We start from the raw sequence: 26,577 nt of genomic DNA on the forward strand, positions 1-26,577 counted from the left end.
TTGAGCAGAGACGGATGAATGTGACTAACTGGACGTTAGGCATTGAAGCGTGAGGCTTGAGAGTTTCTAAGAGCTGCCCCAGCGGGGATGATGGAGGAATTGTCTTGGATGGGCTTGCTTCCCATTGCTAAGGCCGTGAACACACCCACAAAAACCGTGGCACTTCAAGCCTCACAAGGACAGTACCCTGTTAGGCGAAATGCATGCAGATGGCACTAACATCCAGAACATCTTCCTATTACGAATGGGAAGCTATTGTCGCCCCATGGCGACACTGCCGCATCGTTTGCAGCAACAACGTAAAGAGACAGAGAGAGAAGGAAGAAGAGGAGGAAAAGAGAGCTGGGGACCCAGGGCTCCCAGACGTGGGCGGACTGAGAGGCTTCTGCCGTCTCAGGCACGGGATAAGCCAAGAATGCAAGCCAGATTGAACGCTGGCAAAGGGGACCAGAGAAGTCCCCCGACCCTAGGAACACCGGGCAAATTGCCAGGAGCTCAGCGGCAATTAGCGGGTTAGCCAGAGGTCATTTGGCCAGCCGGAAGGGGAGAACGCATGATTAAGAGTTGGTGGTGGTCGTGGAGCCACGTCCAGGCAGATGGAGAGCACGTGATTGTTGTCTGTAGAGCCCCTGGTCCTTAACTGTGTCAAGGCAGAGACTGGAAGCCCCAGGCCAGCACTGTAGCCTGGCGCTCCAGCCCCGGAGTCCGAGACAAGCGGTCACAGGAGTTCGGCACCAGTATTGTTCTTTTCGTGCAGTTGCTGTTTACCGCGAAGTCGGAGGTAGACCCCAGACAACGAGCCACGTGTGTGGAAAGACTGTTTATTAGGGAAAGGGGGGTGTTCGACAATGAGGGGAAAGGGACGAAAAGAAAAGAGAAAGAACACAACAGGGTTTTTACTTTTAAAGGGGGTTTGCGCAGGTGCCATTGCATGTTGCAGTGTTCCTGGGAAATGTAGTTTCCCAGTCCGGCGGGGTGAAACTGTGATCTGTGCCTGTGCACAGGGGCCTTCTGCGCACAGAGGCCTTCTGGGAGATGTAGTTCATGCCTCTACACTTGCAGTTCCCCGTGAGAATCACACCAGGAAAGCATGGCAAGGAAAAGAGAGAGAAGGGGAGACCACGTGAAACCCAGAGATCACATGTTCATTCTCTGGGTGGCAGCCTAAATAGCCTGTGGGAGTGGTCCTGACCTTCCCTGGGGAGAGGTCACTGCTTGGTGAGCTTTCCTGGAGTTGAACCAAGGTAACTCCCAGGGGAGGAAGTTTGAAATGGAGCTTCCTGCTCCATTGGTACTCCAAGGATGGGTTCCAGGGTCTGGAGTGACACTGTCACCCAAGCATCCCAGACTTCTTGGATATAGGGGTCTAGGATCCCACTTTTGACCAAACATCCCAGACCCATTGGCTATAGGGGCATTGGTTCAAGTCTGGTGACTTCCTGCAGGCATGGGGCAACATGGGAGAGGGGAGAGCTGGGAGTTGGTGGGCTCGCGCTCAGCGAGAGGCATGGCTGGAGTGGCATCTGGTTTACTGTCTTCCCAGAGACCTCAGGCAGCTGCTTCCTGAGGGAGATGAAAAGGCAGATGGCTAAGAGAAAAAATATTGTTATTATTGGCTGTTTTTTTATCAAAAGAGGAGGAACAAAAGCATGCTTTTAAAGAATTATCTCTTTTTGAGATTATACTATATTGCCTCATTTTCCCTTTCCCTTTTGTACCTCCTAATCTAACCATATACCCTCCCTTTCTTACTTTCAAATAAATGGAAAAGCAACCAACTCAGTCTGTATAATGTTACTTGTATGTATGTTTTCAGGTTGATGACCATTTGGTGTTGGATAACCAATTAATGAGTGTGCTCTACCCTAGGGAAGACTTTCTGCCACTCTCAGCATTCCTTAGTTGCCTGCAGTTCTTTGTGTAGGGCTGACAATGAAATTGTCTGTTACATAACACACTATGTAAGAAAAGCCTACCCATAAATATGAATATTGAACTTCATAATCCAATGTACATAGACACATAGACTCTAAATCTACCATTACTTTCTTGTGAATGATACAGTTTTATTATAATAGAGTACAGTAAAATTTAGAAACACAAAAATAAGGGGATTTTTGTTTTGTTTTGTTTTTAATGAAACAGAGGTCTTATAAGGCATCCTTGGCTTGCTTTAGCTAAGACCAAAGATATGCAAAGCAAGTAATCCCACTGCCAGACTCACCCATTGACTCAGCAGTCACTGTTATTGACTTGCAAATTAAGCTCTCCTCACCTGGAACATTAGCTTTTTGAGACTTCCTTCCTTTAGTATGCTAATAGAGATGCCAGATTCTGCCAAACCAGAAGCAAACATTCTGTGGGAATTTGAGCAAATCTCTGTGCCCTGTAGAACAAATAACTCACCTAAACATGTTGTTTTGTTTTGTTTCGTTTTTCATCTCTTCTCCCAAAGAAAACTCTCAGAACCACTTCCTCACTTTGAAAATAGGACCTGTTTGTAGCTTCCAAAGCCTAAACATATATATATATATATATATATATATATATATATATATATATATATATATATATATACATCACCTCTACCAAGCACTCTCTTCCAATTTGTCTTGGTAGAAGCTGCAGGCCATAGGACCTCCAGGCACCAAATATGCCTGCCTCCCTCCAACACACCTTTTCCTTAAGCTTCTTGTTTTAAATTCCCGTATTAGCAACCAGTGAAATGGAGCCCTAGCAACATATATAAATAGTGAAATGTTGTTATTTACAATACGTGTATTATCTCTTAGCAACTATTTCAGAACCAAAGATCATCTCAGAGTTGTCAAGATGCCTATATTCTAAACGGACCAAGACAAAAGACGTATCTCTGTACAGGTCAACCATGAAACTTTTAATCTTTTAATTTTACATTTTAAGTTTGTCTAGCAAAAGCAATTCAGATTTTTGAGCACTTAATGAGAGTGTTTACCTATCTTCAGGTTATCTCTTCTAAATTCTGTAACAAGATTTTTTTTCTCTGCCTAAATTACCATAAGTAGTATTTGAAAGCAGAATCTTCAAATCTGATTCTGTTTTGCTGTTGTTTTGTTGTTTGTTGTTTTGTTTTCTGGGTTTTCATGACAGGGTTTTTCTGTGTAGGCTGTCCTGGAACTCTCTCTGAACAGACTGACCTGAAACTCAGAGATCCTTCTTCTTCTCCTCCCAAATGCTGGGATTACAGGCACCACCCAGCAACAGCCTCAAACAATTTTAAGGCATAAGCTTAAATTTAGCATTTCAAATAATTTTAGATAACCTTGCCAGAAGTAAAGAACCATTTCCTTTTCTTAATATTTTTTGAATTTTTGGATTTTAAATTTAAAAATTACATTCAAAGGGTTGCTCTTATAGAGTCCCAAATCACCCAAACACATTCATTCACACATTCACTTTTTTAAAGATAAATCAACTGCAATCAACAATGCACAAGGAGTCTAAAAGAGAATGTGAAACTGAGTGGACCAGTCCGAGGAAGCTCTAGTCATAAAACTGATGCTCTAAAGGTTTTACTAATAGATTTACTGACAGAATCATTAGGTTACACAAAACAGGATTTGGCTAAAGGAAAACTGCCTCCAAAATATCCCACAGATAAGTTGTCTGCTAACCAGGCCGGTTAGAGATAAGCACAAATTTGGGGTGCTAGTTCACAATGATTAGTCTCCTATTAGGCTCCATTACCACAGCATAAGGAGACAGCCCCGACTTTCAACCAGCAATTAGGTTGAAATTGTCCCACAGCACACCCAAGAGCATGCCTCTAAGGGACAGCTCAAGGGGCAGCACAGGGTCACAAGAAAAGTTCTGGTCTGCCACTACATTCTCTGTGCCAGGTGGGCAAGATAAACGTGGGCAACTATTCGAAAAGTGTGCTTAAATAATTCTGGCAATATCTTTGCTGCATAAATCTCCCATCTGCTCAAGTAGCCAGACTCTCAGTCTCTTGTCTCCTCTTAAATTGTTCAAAGTATAACCTGAGACCAGGACCTAAAAGAGATTTAAGGATGACAGCATATGTGGAATGAATAAGTCCCAAGTGTAAATAAGTTACTAAAACCTTCTATTCCCAGCAGGCTCCTCTGTGAGCGGTAGCCAGAGCTGGACACATGCTATATAAAAGAGATTTTTCCTTTACTAATCTCTAAGTGGATGAAATGAGTACTCACTGGGAGGGCATATTAATTCTAGAACAAGGAGTTTTCTCTTCTAAGCTCCAGGGCCAGAGATTGAGTTCTGCCCCGTTACTATTTGAAAAATCACCACAAGCTTATAGAAGACTAGTTAGCTATAGTTCTCCCTAGCAGTACAAACTAGTAAACACAATGTTTTTATGCTTATCTAAATCATGACACCCTGATTTCTCTGTTCCAAATGATTCAGTAGAGTCCCAATGGCTCAAGAGAGCCCCAGCCTCTCCTGTCACATGGTAGATGTCCCAAATAGTTCAACAAAACTCCAGATTTTCTCAGGAGAGCTTCCAAATTGGCGAGGCCTGTCCTACAAATAGCAATCTTTTTAGATTATGGACCCAACATGCTTACCAATATAGAAAGTCAAGCCTCCTAGAGCTGACAGGCCCCTTATACACAGGGCACAGCAAGGAAAATGCAAACCCAGGACCCAGGAGACCAAACCATGTCTCTGGCTTAGAGGAACTGTAAAGCTCTGTTTTCCTATCGTTGACGTCCTTGACTTTGAGTTATGGTCAGCTGTGAAATGCATTAGAGAGCTCTCTACCACCATGCTTGCTGTTTCTCTGTTTTACATTAATAACTGATACTTTTCAACAGAAAAACAAGAAAGACAAAGCCAGTCACCAAATGGCAGCTGCTCCAAACGGCTCAAAAGGACTTCAAATTGCTCGAAAGAGCCCCCAAAGCAAGCAGCAAGGCAAGCTGGTCAGGGAAAGACTTTCTGAAGTCGAGATTTTTGAATTCAAACTCATTTTGTTTTCCTTCACCAAATAGAGGTAAAAAGCAGCTGATTAAGCTACCGGGGGATGAGGAATGAGTCCCTGAAGTAAACTGAGTCTGGCAGCTGCTCCCACATTTCCATCTTCCCTCTCCACCCAGGGTCAGCTCACTAAGTGGCAGGCATCACCAAAATGTGTACTAATCCCTCGATAGCGCCCACTGTATTATCAATTATAGTTATAACGAAGCTGATTTTTAAAATCTCAGTTAAAAGAAGCTAATTTGAAACCATAGAGCCTTAACAGTGTGAAGACAGAAAGAGAAACAAAAAAGAAAATATAGAAAAATACAAGAAAGAGGGCTCTCCACATGCCGTTCATTCCCTTGAGCAATTAGAATTTCTGTGTCTAACTTTACATGTTGTGTGTCACCTATGTGTTAACACACAGATTCATTGTTGCTTTTTGAGTTTTTCAGTTTCTATTACTGAAGCTCTGATTTCCACATTGTGCAACATGAAAAGCATTAATATATTTAAACTCTTTCTGCACAGTTACTCTTCCCAGTGGGTTTCATACTTTTTGATGTTTTCTTACTCACTAGCAGGTTTTTCTTTCATGTTAAAGAACCTTATTTAGCATTTGTTATGAGACAAGTCTGGAAGTAATACATTGTCTCATCTATTTTTCAGGATTTTATCTTGCCTTGATTTGTAAAAGAAAGCATGTCCAAGTGTAATATTCCTGACTGGTAGGGATTGTGTTTTGTTTAATTGTTGTGATCTGTTCCCTTCCATACTGTAAACACACGCTCACACTCTCTCCCAGTCCTCCAAGTGTCCCTGAGAAATGCGGTGCCACAAACAAAGGTGGAACATTTTCTCCTGCTCAGCTGAGGGTCTTTTCTCAGTCTTTAATCTTTCAGATCTTAATTTTGGGGTAGCTTCGGTTGGTCTCCATTGAGTAGAATCTGACTTTTGGCCTTGATCTTTGATCTTAAGTATGAATATCTGTCGTTTCCTCTAGGATTGAGACATTCTCCAATGTGACCTTTGTAAATAGTCTTTCTACCTCTCTAGTATCAGCATCACCTAAAGAGTTGGTTTGGAATTACTCCAAAGCTCATATAAGCTTTCTTCTTTCAGCTTCATTCTTTTCTTCTCTCTCTCTCTCTCTCTCTCTCTCTCTCTCTCTCTCTCTCTCTCTCTCTCTCTCTCTCTCTCTCTCTCTCTCTCTCTCTTTTGTCCTCTGTGTATTTTCCAACTGTTTTTGCCACTGTTGGGTCTCTTCTGCTTTTGATGCCTTCCATCACATTTTTCATTTTGCTGAAAATACTCTTCAGCCCAAGTGCTTCTGTTTTAGATATGGTTAGTTTGTTTACCCTGTTTTACTGATAAAATACTGAATTATTTTCTCAGTATTGTCTTGAACCTCACTGAGTTTCCTAAAAACACCTATTTTGACTTTTCTATCTGAGATTTTGCATATATTAGTTGCTATCTGATCAGTCTCTCTGGTGCCTTATCTTAGGTGAGGCCAAGGGTCCTAGAAGTTTTAGACAGTTGTTGACAAGTACCAATGACTTTGAGTAAAAGGAATCAATACTTAAATCTGGCTTTGTGTGTACCCATCCTTCCAGAAGTTCTTACCAGGCTTTTTGTTCTATCTGACCTTGGGTCACTGTTGCTGTCTGAGCACTAGATGACACTCTAGCTTCAGGTTTGCTGCCAGTCTGTAATAGGTGCAGAGTCAACAATTTCACCTCTGAAGTTACACATTCTATTTTTGCCCTCAATTCTGCAGCTGATGTGCTGCTATTCAGAATGGTCTGAGAAAATGCTGGAAAACAGTAATGCAGCTTAATAAGGTACTGTCTGAGTATCTTGAGTGGGTCTGGATGCTTCATTCACAGCCAAAGAGCCTGTGGTCCAGAGCTAAGGGTCTCTGCTTTATTGTAGAAGGTATAGCTCTGAACTCCAAAGCAACAACTTGGCAACTATTTCCTTCTTCTCCCGGGGAACAATGTCATACTGCCTTTGGCTGGGAGCACAGATAGTCGGGAGACTAATAATACACTGTTTTGTTGCTTGTGGTTGGTACTCATAACTCACTGAATCCAATGCAGAAACAATGCAGGACTAAGACACTTTAATACTATGTGCTACAAACTGCTAAAATTGAACCAGTGGCCCCAAGACCTGTATGAGTAATGGAGACTATAACACATTTGTTCAACTGTGGCCATGGTAGTTGGCATGGGGGTAAGGTGGAGATGGGTGGGCAGAGGCAGAGGTCTTGTGCACTGACCTGTGTACTGAAATTAATAAGATTTTCTTGGTGTTGGTTTTCATTGGCTCAGCAGAGTTCTAAGACCAAGTTTTGTATTTTCTTCCCTGTCCTGGGCCTGAAGAAGGAGTTGTGGAAGAAGATTTTTGATTGCCATGCTAGCACAAGCTTGATCTCTAACCTCTTACCTGGTGACAGTCACCATAGGCTCTGCCTGCATTGAGATTTCCTCCTAGTAAACCTGTTACCAGAACACAACTCTAAAGCCTGGATTCAACTCTTCCCCATCGCCAAGTTGGGAGACATCTTTCTCTGTGCTGTTTCTTTGAATTGGAGGAACGATGATGGAGAAAATTCTTCCCTTCCTATCTCTTCTTCAGTGTGCTTCTTCATACTATGCTAGAGTCATGGGTGATGGCAACCCTTCTCTCCTCCTATGCCCACATGAAGGGTGGTTGGTATGTGCCCAACCAGTCAAATTGTTTTTCTGGAGGTTTTTATTCCACTGCCACCTTGTTCCACCCAGTCTTCATTATAAACTCTCTCTCTCTGAGCATTCTCTACTATCTCTGCATTTTAATAAACAGGCTCAAAAACATCCTGCCTTTCGAATCTAGATTTTTAGCTGTAACTCAGTATAGACTTGCGCTAATTCATGAAAATCTCCATGCTACAAACAGAACCTAAAGCTGTCTGCCTTCAGACTTCCACAGAAACTCTTGCAGCACGCTCTTTTCACTTCAGACACACCAATGACCACACAGAGAACATTTATTGAACTCATGTGTGTTGGGGAAGACTGCTTGTTCATTCCCAGTCATGAAATAATCACTCAGAAACTATATTATTTGCAATACTGTTTGGCCAATAGCATAAGCATATTTCTAGCTAGCTCTTATGTTCTAAACGAACCCATCTCCATTAATCTGTGAAACATCACGTGGCTGTGGCTTACTGGCAAGTTTCTGGCAGGCTCCAGCAGAGGTGTCTGTCTCCGGAGGCTACATGACTGCTCTGACTCTGCCTACTCTCTCTGTGTATCTCTTTCAGCCTGGCTTTAACTCAGTTGAGCCATTGGCCAAAAGCGGCTTCTTTATTAACCAATGGCAATAAAACATATTCATAGCATCAATCTCCTCCCACATCACATGTGCTGTGAACGATGGGTTAGGTGTGGTTTTCCTCCCAGAGTTTGTGTGTTGGAGGGTCTACCACAGTGAGGCAGTGGCAAGAGACAATGTGGCCTTTAAGAAGTAGAGTATGGAGAGGGGAGAAAGTCCCGAGTGGGTGTGTGCTGTTGACATGGGTCTGGCTACATCAAGAACCAACTCCCCCTCCCCCCAGTGCTTCAACCCCATAGGGGTGGCAAAGCCTTTCCAGGTGAGGCTCAGAGGGATGGCAGAGACCTTGGGGTCTGAGTATAGATGTTAACAGTGTGTGCAGAAAATGAACAATGTATCAGTCCCCTACAGAGACTGCTCCTACTGAGATTAGCTAACCCTGTCTCCTTTTTCTAGATACCTCAACCCTGGACATTCTAACATTTCCACAACCTACTCTTGTGTGTACTATTTGCTACTGAATGGTATATTCAGCTACGTGATTTCCGAGGCAAGTAAGACCCTCTAGGAAAGACCCGCAATGCTTCTCTGCCCCAGCTCACACTCTTGTCACGGATTATCCAAGGCTCTGTACCAGATAGTCCCCTGATGGCCCATCAACCCTGAAGCCAGTATGGTCATTCAGGTCTCCATCTCCTACTTGACTCCTATACTCCTCCTCGAGGCGCAGCGAAGCCTCTGTAACGATTCCTTCTGTTTCCAAGGCACAGTTCCTCCACTGACTTTCACAGGCTGTCTTCTGATTCTCAGTACATTCGCAGGACTGCGATCTGCACAGGCTGATGTGCTTCTACTGAATACCCATGGTTGTGCCAACCCTTGTACTGTGTGAATGGATGATGAGGTTCTTCTCCCGCCTCCAAGAAAATGCCAGCCCCTTTAAAAAACCAAGAATAGACAAATCACACATCAAACCCTGAGAACAGCGCCTCTAGATAAAATATTGATCTTCAGGGTGAAGGTCCTGTACACACTGTATCTATGTGGTTTCTGAGGGCAGAAGGTGAAGACTGTGAGTTCTTCCATCTTCTTCCATCTTGGCTTCTAGAAAATACTTCAGTTTACAGAGCTGATATAGAGCTCAGTGAATAGCTGTTCCCACTTATAAGTTCCGAATGCTCTGAGTTATACTATTAAAGTATAACAGAACAAAGCAGACTATGTAAACAAAAATACTCTTAAAGTATATCCCAGTAGTGTGGTGCCTAGGGTAAGAATCCCAATGTCAAGGCTGGCTCTGGGAGCAGTGAAGTACCCTAGCCTTCAGGGCAGCTCTACCTGCCTTAGTATCTTAACTCTACACACATTACAGATCCTCATTTCAACTGGGCACTGGAAGCTTTGCACATTCCTTGTGTAGCTGGCTGGTAAGCACACCAACACCCAGAAACCTCAGTTCCCTTCAGCACAATTCAGACAAATTTAGACATCCTTTCCAGTGAGTTAAAATCTATCCCCCTCCAAGATATTGACCCATCTGCCCTAGGTTTGACTCCTCATACCAGAAAATAAACAAATGTTACTTCCAAAGAATAGGTATACAAATATCTTAAGGTTGAATTTTACTAACTCTTTATTGGAGTCACCTAAACAAATGTAATTCAACATTGCAATTATCCTTGACTTTTTGGTTTCCTTGTTGTCCTTCATTTACCCAACTCAGTTGGTTACATCTGCTTTAGTTTAATTACTCAGAACAGAAGTTTATGTACCACTTGATCAGCATAAATTTGGCAGGTGTAATATGGTTTCCTGCTCTAGGCTAGGTATATATTTAGTAATGAAGCCTGCTGTTATACGGAATTTTTATTCCAGTCACAACCCACTGCTGATTTGTGCTGTGTTATGACCAACTACATTTTTAATATAAGACACTGCCAGGTTCTATCTCCCAATATGGAGACACAGTATAATAAATCTTTGAACCCAAGGGCAAGGCTTCTCCATTTTTAGCTATTAAGTTTCATCTTGATATATTCAGTTTAAAATCTAGTATCTAAATTCTAACTCTACAATAAAATGACTCCAATGTTACCCCAAGTTTAAATTTTATCCATTTCATAATTTAAAATATGTGTGTTCCTTAGGAGCTAGGCACATGCTCAAAACTGGGACTCAGCAGAGTCAGAGCTTCTGCTAACACAGAGTTCATAGAGTTGAGGAAGGAGTGGAGAGAAGCATTGCAATGGTCAGTTCAGAAAACCCCTCCTTTTTCACCTTCCCAGTGCTTGGGTGCCACGAAGCACACCTGCAGGCTGTTAGGTCTTAGATAAGAGTTAAATAGATCTTTCTCCAGCAGTTGAAAAACACCAAGTATCTGTTCTCCTCTCCAACTAAACCTATTTGTCACAGGAATGCACCCTGGGAACCTGGCATGAAGGTTCTGTTGCAATTCCTTGGTTTTAGTCCAAGTAATCACTCAGGTTCTCTGAGATGAACTTTCATAATCCCCTTGGGAAAATAAGTGGCCTGACCCACTTTGCCAGTCTGAGGTATAAACACATTCACATCTACTTTGTTTTCCTAACTTCTCTCTCTAATTCCAACTGAAAGTTCAAAGCTTGCTGCATTCCAGCGGAGTGCAGCGAAAAGTCTGCCTTGTCTAAAGTCGAAAGAATCTTGTAATCAATCCTTCCCTTAGCCTCTTGGTTTCTTCTGATTACATAACTACACACAATCACTTGTAATGTTTCTGCTAAGTGTAAAACATGTTCTAACAGTACTTTCTATATCCAACTCTATATGAAGAAAAGGAATTTTTTTCAATTATACCATTTCCACTAGCAGTTAGAGAAGATGATCACTTCTTCAGCAAAGAAAAAGCACCAAGGCGTAAGCATTTCTAGGGCTGCATTTCAAAAGTTCTGATTTCTGCATGTAATAAACACAAAAAAGGGCAGGAAGAAGGGACCTGAGGCTCCAATCAACCTTCCCTACAAGAGAAGTAAAGTTGCTTGTTTTTTCTCCATTACGATGTTTTCTATTTTCTTTCTGCTTTAACTTCACTTTTCAGAAATAAAGCTGAAACTAAGAAAATAGACATTTCACTGAATTTGGGGTAGGAGGGGATATATAGAAGCTGGATTAGATGAGATTGAGCTGGCCAAAACCCAAAATATTTGGAATGTTTACTCTTACAAACTAGCTCTGACATCTCACCTCTGGCATTGGCAGCTGACCCCTGAGCCAGAGACCCACAGGCAACTTTCTGGGGAATCTTAGCGACATACCAACCATTCAATTGCCCTTGGCAAAGTACCTTCCCACACTCCTCTCCTTTGCCCCCATCTTGCCAGCCTGGTCCTTCAGGTACTCAGGAGCTGGCACTTCATAAGAATATTCCTCCCACACAACCATCCTTTCACCAATGACTTTGTGCCCAAGGATCCCTTTTCTGACCATGTAACTCAAGTCATCACACTTTGGTCTGCTTGGACTGTTACTAAACTCTAAATAATAATAATAATTATAATTATTATTATTATTCCAGTTGCTTATAGAATAGGTAGGATATTGCTGATTGGATATATGTCTCAGCATGGAATATGATTAGTTAGATTTCAGGTTATTCTACTCTGGTTTATGTCATCTAGTCAACAGTAAAAAAAAAAAAAATAGAGGACACCGCATTGCTCAATTAGACACTGCAGCACCCCTATGTCAGCTGAGTAAAATGACTTGAATCAATGTTTAGTGTGTGGGTGCATGCGTATGTGCATGTATGTGTCTGTGTGTTAGCTATGTATAATGCATGCATTAGCATTCTGTCACTACCACAAAAGTCTGAAATGAATGAACTTATAAGGAAAAAGTCTTTTTTTTTTTTGATTTTTCGAGACAGGGTTTCTCTGTGGCTTTGGAGCCTGTCCTGGAACTAGCTCTTGTAGATCAGGCTGGCCTCGAACTCAGAGATCCACCTGCCTCTGCCTCCCAAGTACTGGGATTAAAGGCGTGGGCCACCACCACCCGGCAAGGAAAAAGTCTTATTGTGGCTCACAGGTGTGGAGGGTTCAGTCCACAGTTGATTAACTCCATTGCTTTGGGGCCTGTGTAGTAAGACAGTGTGTCATGGAATGAGCATATGGTAGCACAAAACTGCTCACTTTATGGTCAGGAAGTGAAAGAGAAGGGGAAGAAGGGGCTGGAATCTCAACCTTATTAGTCTAAAGACCTCTCAATAGCCCTACCTCTTAAAGGATTATGAGCTGAGAACCAAGCCTATGGTCCTCTCCATGGATACTTAACACAAAACCAAACAGTGCTCAATGAAACAAAAGAGCAATCTCCTCAGAGGACGTGAACTTTGACCAGCAATTTCCCCAGACCTTGGTAGAAAACGTACGAGTATATGGTGCACATAGGAATATTAATAGCAGTAGTAATAACAGTAGTGATTATATATATATACAATATGCTTTATACACATACTATGTATTACTTTATTTTACATATGCAACAATTCTGTAAGAGATTATTTTTATAATTTCATAAAGTAAGGAATTTCAATCTTGCATAGTCCTTTAAGAGACCAATGTCTTATCTTGAGTGTTCTGCTTGTGAGACTAGAAAGATGGGACCTTAGAAACAGAAAGTTTTATTAATAGAGTAGCAAGGCCCTTTCTTCCACATACCTCACCCCTGTGTGATTACCATCCCCTTCCTGCTGCATACATTGTATCAGCAGATTCATCAAATGATATCATATAGCTCTCGGCAATGGGGTGAAGAGGCATTCATTAAATATTCTGTTATCTTCATCTATCAACAACACCCACGCTATTTCATCTGCAGAGCTTTCCATTGGAACATGATTTCTTTGTTTTAAACTTTCCTGTAAAGAGATACTACCTCAAACACAGCCTTCCCGGAAAAAGCCTTTACTGGGGACGGATTTAAATTAAAACAAAAGCGATCCTATCTGGTAGGAAAAGCCACAGCAGAGTATGAGACTTTGGTCTCCAGGTACCAAGGACAGGATAAGTCTGAGCGTGCTCCAAAAGAGCAGAGGCCACTCCCTCATCAAGCCCTTTCCTGAGTTAGCAGGCTCTCAGGAGAAGTTGGCCCACAACCTTTAGCTATTGTTTGCACTTCTGCATATGAATTTGCATTAATGGTACTCTGTCAAGGGACTGAGTTTGTTACTTATTACCTAACAAGAAAGTGCTCATGGTATCAACAAGGGAATCAAAGAGTATTCCCGTGAGGCAGGTACTTTGGAGGGAGCATATGGGGAGAAAGAAGCCAGGGGGAAATCGTCACAAGAAGCGTTCCTGTCTTGAGTCACATTTCCCCTAGAACTTGGTTTCTGTCTCTGTCTCCTTATAAGGGATTAACTTTGAAAGCTTTTGTTTCACAGTACGTTCAAGAAGTTGTCTGAAGCATGGGAAATCAGAGGCTTGGACAAGCAGGTTCCCTCTTCTTACTCTACCATTTACCTTAACAATGAGAACCAGGTACTGCAGGTAAAACGATACCCGTATTTTAATATCTGAAGAGTCCCTTATGCCCTTGGCAGTCATGGAAACTTCAAAGATGGAAGCAATTTTATCCATCTTCTTCTTCCTGGGGCCTACCACAGTGCCTACCAAATTAACACATCCAACCGATGACCCAGCCCAGTTAGAGACATTCTATGGACTATAAAGCTGTCCCAAGTAGCGCCAGACTTGAACTTGTCAGGTCCATCCCAAGCATGGTAAGCAGGATGTCAGTAATTAATAAACTCAGATGTGACATAATTCTTTCTCTAAGCACATGGAAACCATTATTTAAAAGATCTGAAAGTAGAAGAAATTTTAGCCACCAACCAAATAGTATCATCTCAGTCAAAATGAACTGTGTATATATATATGATGGCTGTACTAGAGAACTTAATGGAGCTGGGATTTTTCTAGTTACTTACAGTATAGGCATCAAGTATCACAGCCTAATGTACTAGATTCATAACTGTCAGAATGCTCATCTAAATAAGTCTTCCATGCTGCCAGTCATACAAAGATACAGCAATGCAACTATGTACAAAATGCAATACATTTGATAAAAAATAAATGACAAATTGCTTTATGTATTTACTATAATATATCTTAATGCTATTTCAGAGCACACTTCCCTTATTAAAGTTTGTAGTTAAACATTGTTGTGTTATTCCGGCCACGGTTTCATAAATCCTATGTTTATGTTTCTTGGTTACATCATTTTCTCTTATGTTTAGGTTTATTCTTGTCTTGTTTTCTTTAGCATAGCCCTGAGAGCAAAAGGCTAATGTATGCATTAATATAGCCTACATCAGTAGTGGATTGTACAAATAGGTTTTCATAATTACATTGTGTGATGTTTGCACAGTCATAACATTGCCTAATGATGCATATCTCAAAATGTATCCCATTAGTAAGCAATACACAATATAATTAATTCAAGTGATCTTGCAGGTACTAAAAGAAAGGTAACGTTCAATCACTTTGTTGCTGAACCTGGGCTAATATAAATGAGAGATGTGAACACAGCGTGTCAACAAATGCAACTTTTATTAATACATTTTCAATACTGGCCCAAATATAAATTAACAAGAACTCTGTAACCAGAAAAACTTGGATCCGGTGTCTTGGCCTGAGTTGACTTCACTCTTCGCTTTTGTGGTGGTTTGAAAGAACATGACCCCACAGGCCCACAGTCAGTGGCACTATTAGGAGGTATGGCCTTGTTGGAGGCAGTATGTCACTAGGGGGTGGGCTTTCAGGGTTCAAAAGCTCAAGCTAGAACTAGTGACTCACTGTCTCTTTCTGCTGCCTACAGACCGAGATGTAAGACTCTCAACTACCACTCCAGCACCGTATCTGCCTGCATGCCGCCATGCTTCCCACCATGACAATAATGGACTAAACCTCTGAACTGTATGCCCGCTCTAAATAAACGTTTTCCTTTATAAGAGTTGCCATGGTCATGGTGTCGCCTCACAGCAATAAAATCCTAAGACATACAATTTTAAGCAACTCAGTTTTCATTATTTACCAACAAGACAGCTAATGCAGAAGAAAGTAGTCCAGATAACAATAAGAAATCAGTTTCCCCCCAGATACCTCCCAATTTGAGGAAGACATCTTATTTTGCTAAAACGCAAAAGCACATGTTTGGTATACCATGAAACTTGAGTTCATCTGATAGCAATGTACTCTCAAAATTGTTCACTACCACGCTCTGAACAGCAAAACCTTCACGTTATCTAACGTGCATATTCCTCACTGAGGTCAAAGAGGGCAGTGTTCCTTTCTTGCTCAATTCTCAGTCTGTAAACAAGTGTCCTTCACAGAGCCCCATTAGTGTGCCCCAGTGGATGTTGCTGTTCATCTTTTGTCCTGTTGCTTACTGAGTTCACTATGTAAGAATTTCATCATACTGTTGAAATATCAGTTGGTGTTTCTGACTACAATATGGCTATAATAATCCTTAAGGATAATATGTATATATTAGATAAATCATATCCAGGAATAAGACGTAATTTTACTATCTGTGAATTCAGTGTTAACTAATCAATAATAAATATTAAATAAAGTACCTTTAAACACACTTTTAAAGCAGGGTTATGTATTAATCTATTGAAGAAGATATTGTGACCTAAGGCTACCAGAATGTAACCCTGTATTTCCCCAACTAACAATAGTATTTGAAGAGTATCGTGACTCAATGCAACATAACTACCATGAGTAACTTAATGTCACTATATACTGGCTATAATTGCTTATCTGTGATCTGGTAACACCATGCCTGTCACCTTAGTGCTTCTAGCCCTTGGCGAGAAACATTCGCTCCAGTCACCTTGCCCTGACAAAGCCATGCATTATGCCTCTGTGAACCCTTAGCCCACATTTTATCTTCTCCATGAAACCTTCCCTATGGCACTGAACCTCAGCTAACTAATTCATCTTCGAACCTTTAATGGAACTGTGACTTTGTCTAGATTGTAGGCAACACACTATTATTGAAAAGTAGAGCTATAGAGAAGTTTCAGACTCCTCTAGCCCACACTCCACTTTTACATCTGAGGACACGGAGACCTCCTCGGGGATTGATACCTCCCCGGGGATTGATACAAGGACATGTCATTTCTATGCCTGAAACATGAACGTGGACGCTGACTCTGACTCTGTGCAGTCTCTGCTACTTTAAACCAGCTACCATAAAAGTTCTCGGCTGACATTGTTTTATATTCATCTGTGAAAGTGTAAAAGTGAGAACTACAGGCACACTGAGCCTCATTCTCTCTGTAGAACTGGTCATATTCAATCTATACATAAATCAGCGGGGGCAGTCAGGAGATTAGTAACTACTTGCTCCATCAGACTTGCCTTAGTCTGTGTCTCAAAACTGTCACCTGGGTCATCAAGCTTCAATCTGAAGAAGGAAACATTCAAACAGCACCTTTGACCTAATTCCCTGAGCCTTGATTCCATCCACTAGTTGAATCGGAGTACCAGATACATGAATTACTATTTTTGTTTAGTTTTGTTTTTGTTTTTCAATACAGAGTGTCTATGTGTAGCTCTCCTTGTCCTGGAACTCTCTGTGTAGATCAGACTGGCCTCAAACTCACAGAGATCTACTTGGCTCTGCTTTCTAAATGCTGGGATTAAAGGTGTGTACCACCTCCGCCCTGTTTAGGATTAGTCCTTTAACAGAATTCTTTGCTGGAATAGTGTGCTCCTAAGAGACTCATTTATGTGAGTTGTCACAGAAATACTTGAAAGAACAGAGGGAGAATGTATCATTGAACTATAGAAAAAGTTGGGGGGAAATGAGTTGGAACTGCTTTGATATCAGCACAGTGGCAAAATTGGAAATGAGGCAAGTTTGCAAGTAATGATAATCATTCCCTTCAATCATTTTGCTACTGGAACCACTGGATACACTATCATTTAATTATACTATGCTTGATTGCATTGCCACAAGTCCCTCGTCTGGTTATACATTGGAGAATATCAGATGGTAACAGCTCCTAGATTCCATAATATACACATAAAAGAGTAATGTTCTCATTTCAGTATGAAATTGCTAATACATACAACACAGTAGAACTTCCACTTGTAATTTCCTAAAAAAAAGTGAAAAAAATCATGGTTGCCAATATAATATATATGTATGTATATGTATATATAAAATATATGTGTGCATATATATTCACATGCTCAGACCAATAAAGTACTTGCCATACAGACCTGAGTTGGATCCCCAGAATCCATGTAAGAAGTTGTGCAAAGCAGCAGGACTTGCAACCCCAGCCCTTGGGAAACAGAGATAGGTGGATACCAACCAGCCCAACCCAATCAGAGAGCTCCACACCAGTGAGCGGTCTTATCACAGAAACAAAATAAATAACTCATGAAGAATGTCATCGGAAGTTGCCTTCTGGTTTCCACAAGCGTGTGGACACACATACTCTCTCTCTCTCTCTCTCTCTCTCTCTCTCTCTCTCTCTCTCTCTCTCTCACACACACACACACACACACACACACACACACACACACATACACACACACACACACACACACACACCAATAGACACATACACACATACAGGTTAAAATATGATGGGGGATGCAATTGTACTAAAGTATTTTCACGGGGGTGTGCAAAGTCTATCCACATTTAAGCAGCCTACACTTCTGCTATTGTCTGCTCCTTGCAACTTCTGGTGCCACTGACTGTTTCTCCCACCCACCTTCCTCCATGGGTTTCTCCCCTGCAGAGAAATTCACTGAATTTCTAGCAGTCTTCAGATGTAATGGCAGAGCAAAACTGCCCAGAACATTATTATTCTGATACAGCTGCTCTGAACCTTGCTTAAGAAGTGGATGTAGAAAGAGGAGCCTGAGAGAAAGTAGGACCTCTGTGTGTGTGTGTGTGTGTGTGTGTGTGTGTGTGTGTGTGTGTGCATGTACGCGTGTGCATGTACGGCTAACCAGAACCTCTGAGACCATGAGTTAGCTGTGTTAGGAGAACACCAAGTCCTTTCACTGAGGAAGATCTTGGTACTAACATGGTTTTTTTTTTTTTTCCCAGACATTGAAGTTAGTCATGCAAATACGGTGATATATATCTAATATAACAATGATATGGAATGCTACCTATACAGCACACAATTGTGCATTTCCCTTATTTAAAGCCTTACAAAAAATCCCTGTAACTGACAACCAGATTCTAACTGAGCACATGGTATTTCAGATCTGGCCCCTGCCTTTCTCTCCAGCTCTGTCTCTTAGGACTATTAGGAAGCACCCTGGCTGATCCACTGACAGGCAGTGTCTAAATACCTGCCTAAAGAGCCCTTCCTACATCATTTGGACAGGTTCTCTTCTCTGAAGACAAAACTTTAGTATAGCATAGTCTCCTAGACTTCAAATTTTTCCCCCGTCTTTGTGTCCCTAGGGCAGTGCAAACCCAGTATTCACAATGGCGTGCGATATGTATTCCTTCATTTGTTCGCTTGTTATCTGTCTTTTGGATTTTACTATGGGCAAGGTCTAACACCATAAAGGTAAATCAATAAAATAAATTAATGGTAATCAAACAGAACATTACACAGAAGGGACTCTGTACTGAGCAGCCGTGAGGTGGCTGGCAGCTGGGTCGCTAACAGCCAGGTAACAGTAAGGCAGCAGGGACTGCTGACTTGGCCCAGCATGTGGACACCCACGTGGGCATGTGGCAGCGGATGCGTTTTCCTCATATCAACAGTGGAAATTGAACAGGAAAAGAAGACTTGATTTAGGAGGAGAGCCCTCATTCAGCCTCGTACCATTGCACAGCGTGTCATGGGGATGAGACCTGGAACTGTATACAAACATTCCATCAGGCACTGGGCTAAGTCTCAGAGTCAGCGTCACCTGCCCTGTGCAGCAACAAGGAGCTCAAGTTCCCGCTCTCTCCATGGGCTGTGCCAGGTGACCACATTTGAACCAAAGACCTGTGTGCTACAGAACCCCCAGACCATCATGAGCATCCAGGACCCTGAAAGCCAGAAGTTGACATGGAACAAGTCTCCCAAGAGCGTGCTTATCATCAAAAAGATCCGAGATGCCAGCCTACTGCGGCCCTTCAAAGAGCTCTGCATATACCTCATGGAGGAGAGAAACATGATCGTGTGTGTGGAAAAGACAGTGTTGGAAGACCTTGCTATAGTGAGCGGGGAAAACTTTGGACCAGTGAGGAAGAAGTTCTGCACTTTCCATGAAGATTATGATGCCATTTCCAAACAGATAGACTTCATCATATGCCTTGGAGGAGACAGCACCATGCTCTATGCCTCCTCCCTTTTCCAGGGCAGTATGCCTCCTGTCATTGCCTTTCTTCTACCTTGGCTCTCTGAGCTTCCTGACTCCATTCATCTTTGAGAACCTCCAATCCTAAGTGAATCAGGTGATAGAGGTGACTGCTGCTGTTATCCTACGTAGCCAGCTGAAGATCAAGGTGGTGAAAATGCTCAGAGACAAGAAGATAGCCATCTGTTGTGGCCATGGCAAAAATGGCCTAGCCACAGAGGACAGAGACCAGGTCATTTAGCACCAGGTCTTGAATGAAGTGGTGATCTACAGGGACCCCTCCTCACACCTGTCAAACATAGATGTCTACCTGAATGGATACCTTGTCACCACTGTGCAGGGCGCTGGCATGATCGTGTCCATCCTGACGGGCAGCACAGTGTGTGCAGCTGCAGCCAGGGCTTCCATGGTCCTCCCCAGTGTGCCGGCCATAAAGATTACACCCATCTGCCCCCACTCGCTGTCATTCCTGCTCATTGTGGTCCCCCGCAGGAGTCAAGCTGAAGATTATGCTGTCACCTGAAGCCAGGAACACTGCATGGGTGTCTTTTGATGGATGGAAGAAGCAAGAAATGAGCCATGGAGACAACAGCATCAGCATCAGCGCCTCCTGTTCCCTGCTGCCCTCTAGCTGTGTGTGTGGCCCTGTGAGTGGCGGGTTTGAGAGCCTTGCCCAGTGTCTGCACTGGAATACTAGAAAGAAGCAAGCTCACTTCCCAGATGATGAGGTCCAGGACGAGGAGGACAGCTAGGCCTCACTTCCCAGCCTCCAGCCTGAGCCCTCAAGCACTTGGGGGCCTTCCCGCTGGCCTTCTGACTGAGCTGGCCTCGACAAACTACGTGGCTGTCCTGGCATCCGTGTCCTGCACACCTTGCTGGGAGAGCTTGGGTGAGCCTTTCGAAGAACAGGTCAGCTTTTTAATGTCTTTAAACCTCCTTTTCATTTCTACAAAAGCAAAATGAGAACGGGACTGGGTGTCCTACATCTCTTCTCAAGGGCCCTCTGAGATCCTAGGTCAAGAATTCCCATAGATCAGTCTGTTGAAATTCTGAGGGGTCAGAAATAATTGATCTTCCCTTTGATAGCGAGATAAATGTCTCAGCCAGAAATCTCCCTTTGGCTGCTATACTTTTCCCCAGGGCCTGTACCTTTCCCCCTGCAACTCTTGGGGTCTCCTGGCAGCTTTGCTATGGGTTGGCTAGGCAATGTGATGGCTAGGTGCCTCCGAGTTCGGCCCAAGGCCTCTGACTCTTTCCAGAGCAGACAGAGGGAACTCCTTGCTCGGCCATTTGGCAATGTCTCATTCCTCATATAGCAGGGCAGCACTTCCTGAGACATCTTAAATTCTGTGCACACGTCTATTTCATTTTAAACTCTGTGAAGTGATTATGTACATATTTTCTTGTACATGCTTTGTGAAGATTCAGAGGAGACTGCCTGTTGTCCAGTGTTTACATTATGCCCAGGCCAATTCAGACAGCCCAGGACTGGACTTCCACTCTTCCCTCACATAGTGGTCCCAAAGGTTTTGAGACCAGCTCACTATTGACATCAGGCTTGAGGACCTGCCGTCCTTCCACAACAGTCTTGATATGCATCTGAGCAGCAGGCATAGGGAGCCCTGTGTGCACTGCATGTATGTAAACAAGTAACACACATGGGTGCCACACAGGCCCTGGAGCCTCTGTGGAGTCAGAGGTCAGCCAAAGCACCTCAGTTAGGCATCTGCCTTCAGTTTTATCTTCACTTCTCATGGCAGTAGTAGGAAGGGAGGATTGCCCGTACTTTGGCAGGCTTCTGGGCCAAAGTCAGGCTTCTGTCTTGTGGTGCTCAAAAAGGCTTGCTGATTGCTGTAGGTCTGGCCACGCTGAGCTTTTTTCTGCCTGTTAAAGCCAGGACCTACTAGGTCCTTGTCACACCTCAGCACCAATGAAGTCCTAAGTGATCTGGCTTCAGGGCTGGTCTGCTGTGGTCGCTTTGTCTCCAAGATCTGTGCTGTTCATCTGGGATTATGAGCAGAGTAGGCCTCTGCTGTGATCCAGGGGAGAGCAGGGTCTGCAGTGTGGGGCACGCATCTAAGAAGCAAGTGTTGACATGTCTAGGAGCAGCTGCTTTATCTAGAACACATGGAGTTTTCATGTAAATTCTTAATGTTTCATATTAATATCCTAAAATTTGTTCATTGTTAGTGAAGGCCTTTTTATTATTTTCAGATTCTTCCAATAAGTAAACTTGTTTTTGTTTCTAAAAAGAAAATGATGTAAAAGTAACAGGGAGATGGAGGCTTGAAACATGAAAGAGGAAGAAGTGAGGGAAAGGGCAGGGATTGGGAGACAGAGACGGGGAGAGGAGCCATCAGATTTCTGGCCAGCTGCTTCCCGTCTCAACACGCGGGCCCTGTCAGGCACAGGTGCTCTGTGCTCTGTCACAACAGACAAGACAAGCTTCAAAACCGGCCCTGCCACTTGCTCTGTGAACCAGCATAAATTACTAACCTTTCCTACGATCTAGCTTCCTCATCTCTACACTGGAGGCAATTATGTTCATTTCTGTCCTACAGCAGTTACAAGGATTACACCAGATAATTGTGATCTGCCTGACACAGTGCCTAGCACACAATCCACACGCGGTGCACCGTCAGCTGAAAATGCATTTCTAGGTCAGGTTGGGAATGACAGATGACGCTTTTCCCGCAGCACCACAAGGCACGCACATGGTCTAGTTTCGGATGCGGGACCACCTACATGTGAACTAATTTTCTGGAGGTCCATGCTGAACACAGAATGATAAACTCAAAGCAATAATGACATGGCCTGTTTGAATCCATTCTTTAGTCATCAAAGGACAGCAGCTTCAGGCCTGATTTGGCAAACAACAAGATTTTGATATGATAATAATAATAATAATCTGAAAAATCAAGAAAGCAAACAAACAGAAAAAAGTCCCTTGAGAATAATAAATGAGTAATTCATTAAAGGAGGAGGACCTAGTCCCACACGAAAATCTTTACTTAATGGAATTTGACCTTCTGGAACTTTATGAGATAATTGAGAAACCCCAAACACATGGAGGTAAAATATTAGATTAATTATTATATCTCTTTGGATTGGATGCCTTGAACAGTCATCAGTTTTCGTGCTTGATCACTCATTAACAATCATTGTCTTGACATCCTAAGTATGCTGGATGACTAATAGTTCCCAGCAGCAGCAAGCCATGTGAGTTACCGGAATCTCTGCTTACTGGGTTATTATATAGCTACACCTAGCTGCATGGCATGGCTAGTCACGGCATTATGTGATGTTTGACCCGAAGAGAATACCATATCCTCCAGACTGCTCTCAGCATTTCCCTGCACGGCTTTGCTTTGCTCTTCCTGTCTGCCTTTGCTCACACATTCTCCTACAATGGACCTTTTTGCTCTCCTAGTATTCAAAATTTATAATTCACTTAAGGTCCAAGTTAAGTGCCCCTTGAACCAACATTGCCCCAATAAAAAGAAAATTTGCTTTTGCGTCCCAGTACACTTTATTGAATTTTCTCTCCCATACCTTTCCTTTATGCCGTCTGCTTCTGTTAGTACACTTTGCACACAGTAAGCATGAAGAGTCCACTGCATGCAGAAACGTGACCCACTATCACCAGAGCTACTATAGATATTCGAATGCATACCCAAGCATGGCATCCCCATGAAAAGAAAACACCTTGCTTCCCAGGAGGGAGTTTTGCTTTATTTTCAGCAGCTGGGCCCCTTTCTGCTTCTATGCTTCCCATATGGCTGAGGAATCTAACTCTAATGAGAAAGGGCTCTAAGATTTTGGATTAATATCTCTTGACCAGAGAAATAACTTGATGTGAATCTCATTCATTGATCTCATTTCCCTGTGTCAGTGGCATCAGAGTTCAAAATTAGAGAAGCCTGGAAATGAAGGCTTAAGTTGGCGCTTTAGGGTGAAGAGCGAGCGCTTCACTTTCCCCCGTGGACCCGATCCTGAGAAACCAGGGTTCTAGCGGGACGAAAATGCATAAGGAATGAATCAGAGTCCAAGCTGGAGAGATAATGGAGGATATCCAGTATTGGCAGACATTAAGGAATATTATCCATTTTTATTAAATTGAGTAATACATCATTATGAAATATGATAACTTTGACTAGAGGTGCATGTTCCAAAATCATACAATTCCTGGTATTAGTTTTGAAATACTTAAGAGAAAAAGGAGTAATAAAGAGAGATAGCAAGAGTGATGAAATATTAACATTGAAGTTTTCTATATCATTTTCTGCTTCTTCTTTTACACCCTAAATTATGTCTATACATACCCACACACACCTTTAAAGAATAGTCTTTTAAGGCAACAAATGTCCTTGGATATGAGGATATCTCATAACAAAGACTTTTACGTTTGAGAGTATTAATCTCCACAATAAGACTTTTATCTGAAATGATTGGGAGGGCAGGACTTCAGTTGTTTATGTTACCAGTCTAAACTATCTGGTTTAATGTAGGCAGCTCCAAAGCATGTGCTCTGTGAAGCAAATCAGAAAGCCATGTGTGCATCACGGCCTGGAGAAAGTGTCTATGATTTTTAACCTCAACATTTTTCTCTTGGTCAAGATTTCATCTTGTCCATTTCTTTGGACAAGTTTTTATCTGTGCGTGAGACAGAGGACAAAGTGGGACCTTACAGAGTATTGAATTTCCTGGCAGCATACCTGAGAATAGCCTGGGTAGCAGTCAATTATTCTGCATTTCTGCCGGCATTTTTTTTTGATGTCTGGACCATTAAACAAATAATATGTCTATAGAGTTAACTAATTAATCCTTTTAATATTAGGCAAAGACCAAAAACTTACAATTTCCTCCTAAGATTAAATTAATATATGCGAATCTCCATTTGTGAAATAATCTAAGACACAAAATATATTTGTATTTTAAAATACTTTTGTTTCTGTGGCCCTATCACAGCCAGGGTGGGTCTGAGTGGGTGTTGGAGACTCCTGATACCATTGAAGGCCATGCTGAAACCAGGGCTCTGGGCCCCCACCTGAGTCCATGGTGACAGCTGAGCCCAGGCTGCTGACTAGGACTATGTCCGAGGCTGCAGTCAAATTACAGTCAGGGTCTGTGATATCCATGGCCCAGGGTGCCACCAAAGGCCACATTGATGCTCAGGGTCTGGGCCAAATCCTGGGGCCATGTCGGGGTCCATGGTTCAACAGCAGCCAGGGTATGGGCTGATGTCCATGGCTCATAGTGTCACAGGGGATAATAGGAACCATGCATTGAAATCCAAGGGCTGTGCCAAGTCAGCCCTGTCCCTTAGTGGCCCCAGGATAGCTGACTCTGTTCCCTGTTGGGCACTATAACAGGAAAACTGGTGCCATCCACCCCCATTGAATAGCTGAGCCCAGCACTGGGAGAGATGGCTCCACCATGCACCATGGGCCTAGGAGAGTTGGCTCTGTCCCTTACCTGAGGGTGTTGTCCCAATGACCCAAACCGACAAGCTCGGCTACCACCCAGACCCACATCCTGGATGTTGGGTTGGCCCGCCTTTAAGCTGCACCATATTTGACTGCTCCTCCAGGACGATTACCACCTTTCCATAACTCAGGGCAACAATAACATATCTGAGAGGAATTTCAGTGAGGGCCCAGCCCGGAGATGATGGTATACCAAAAGTCAGAGCCTGATCCAGACCAGTGACTTGTTGAAATGAATATTTTGCAGTGGGGAAGATTAGACAGAAAGGGTATACTACTATGTGAGACACTCCAGCTCGCAATGCCGCGAGGATGAATGAAGAGTTGTTGGAAAGATGGTAGGTTTTTGTTGTTTTGGTTTGGTTTTTAATTAGTTTGGGGATATACTCCAGGGGCAAGGGGCAGATATGGAGTGATTGGAAGGTGAGCAGCATTGGGGTACATGATGTGAAATTTCCAAAGAATCAATAAAAAAATGTTTAAAAAGATACTGTTTGTTGTCTTTTGTAAGTTCCACCAAGAACACGAATCCTCAGACACCAGAGGAACTTTTCTTCCCCTTATTTCTACTTTTCCCCCCACTGAGACAAGCATGCTCTCCTAGAAGAAACTATACATATTTAGTGCCAACTTCACTGAATACCAGAGATAGCAAAAGTTAACAGAAGAGACATGGCATTAGCTTACTTGGCTGGCCAAGCACAACAGAATGACATCACATTTCAGGAAGGAAAATAAGTGTGAATGTTTAAGTCTTAACACAAGACTCAGGAAGCCACTTTACCCACAGCTATTAAAACAGAAAGAATTTTACAGGGTTTAGGGTCCTAATAACACATAAACAGATCCAGGCTTTGAGAAACTACCTAAGTTAGCAGTTTCTGCATGTTTACAGAACTGAAACAATTTGGTGTATAATATTTTCAAATATTTTCAACTGGTACATATTTATAACATTTATGAGAAATGCAATAATGCAATACACTTAAAGTACAATGACCTAATGAAAGTAATAAACATTTTCATTTCCTCAAACATGTGTCATTTCTATTCATTGGGACTTTTTTGCTTGCTTTAAAACATACCATAAATGGTTGTACAATGGAGTCACTCTACTTCATTGCACAAGATTAGAGTAAGTTTCTCCTATCTGCTCTAAAGTGGTACCTTGTGGTGATACATTATTGTGAAAATAACACTTATGTCCCAAGAGACTGGAACTTGTGCTGAACCTCACAGTCAAGTTAATAATATACCCTAAGATCATTCAAGATTTAGCCTGATATCTTGATGTGTTCTCAGCCTGTTTGTTTAACTGCCTTAAAGAGAATCATGAAACAGCCATCCTTTCTTATCTTGGATTTCCCATGTAAGCAGCATTTACAATGTAAACTAATGTATAGCTTTGATGTTAA

General features: G+C 42.5%; 1 pseudogene; it reads left to right on the top strand.

Annotated features, from left to right (window-relative positions):
* The first annotated feature begins 19,111 nt into the window (after nt 1-19,111).
* On the top strand, nt 19,112-25,370 carry LOC119825037 (annotated as a pseudogene).
* Nucleotides 25,371-26,577: the final 1,207 nt, after the last annotated feature.

Source organism: Arvicola amphibius, chromosome 10 (assembly GCF_903992535.2).
Source record: "Arvicola amphibius chromosome 10, mArvAmp1.2, whole genome shotgun sequence".
NCBI lineage: Eukaryota > Metazoa > Chordata > Mammalia > Rodentia > Cricetidae > Arvicola > Arvicola amphibius.